We start from the raw sequence: 1,026 nt of genomic DNA, 5'->3' as shown, positions 1-1,026 counted from the left end.
TACGTACTGGAAATGCTCCTAGTTAGTACCGTATATTATAATATAAGTCATATAGTTATCATAATAGCATATATGACACGGCAGGTGTACATGAAAGGGACGCCTACGGCGCCGAAATGCGAGAGCCCGCGAGAGCAGTCCCTAAAACGCTACCTTAACGCCACTAGTTCGTACAACAAAGCCAGATGCATGCACGCTGCACGTCTAACCCGAGCCGAGAAAAAGTGCAAGTGTGTGATGAATGCTAGTAAAACTCTCTTTGGTAAGCACTGCAGATTAAACTCCTAAAGTATATTCTTCATTGACTAAGCGGCTGTAACGGCCAGGGAGAGAGACGTGCTTAACGTTGTTACAGGTGATACTACTGATTGCAGTAGAATAGATTTTACAATCTACCAGAGGGAAAGGAAGAGCTGTTGGCTGAACTACTTGTATGCATGCATATTCATGCTGCATTGCATAATTTTCTGCTTGCAAGAATATTCATGAATATTCAAAGCGCAGCGATGCAATAAATGCAGCACTATTAAAGATTAAACAAACCATTGGCCTATTTGTTTGGCTTGACTGATAGGCAGTTCTAGCAAATCAGTATTGCGATAGAACGTTCTATTCTTAACGAAGTGCAGCAAAATTGACAATATTGTGTGCATGCGTAAATGTGGCATCTACAAATTGGGCTAGCTTAACCCACCTGGCAACAGTATATATCCAAGGGTGGCTAGCTCAGACCGATAGGTTAATTATTAAACACTTTATTTATCCTTAATTATAAATTGGTGATATTGCAATTTATATATTATAATATATAGATGATAAATGCTTTGGTATTGAACTTTTGTGTGAAATGTTATGGGGAATAATTGGCTTCTTATAGCTATCCGTGGTTTAACAACATCGCCGTTTTCCCCTCATATATAAATGCGACTATGGCTTATAAACATTGCATTTTTGATTTATTACAGACGACCGTGAAGAATGTAGCATTCTCACGTATTTTACGTGTTTTTTGCCATATTTACGTAA

Source organism: Priapulus caudatus, unplaced genomic scaffold, assembly GCF_000485595.1.
Source record: "Priapulus caudatus unplaced genomic scaffold, Priapulus_caudatus-5.0.1 Scaffold1782, whole genome shotgun sequence".
NCBI lineage: Eukaryota > Metazoa > Priapulida > Priapulimorpha > Priapulimorphida > Priapulidae > Priapulus > Priapulus caudatus.
This window is presented reverse-complemented; position numbering follows the sequence as displayed.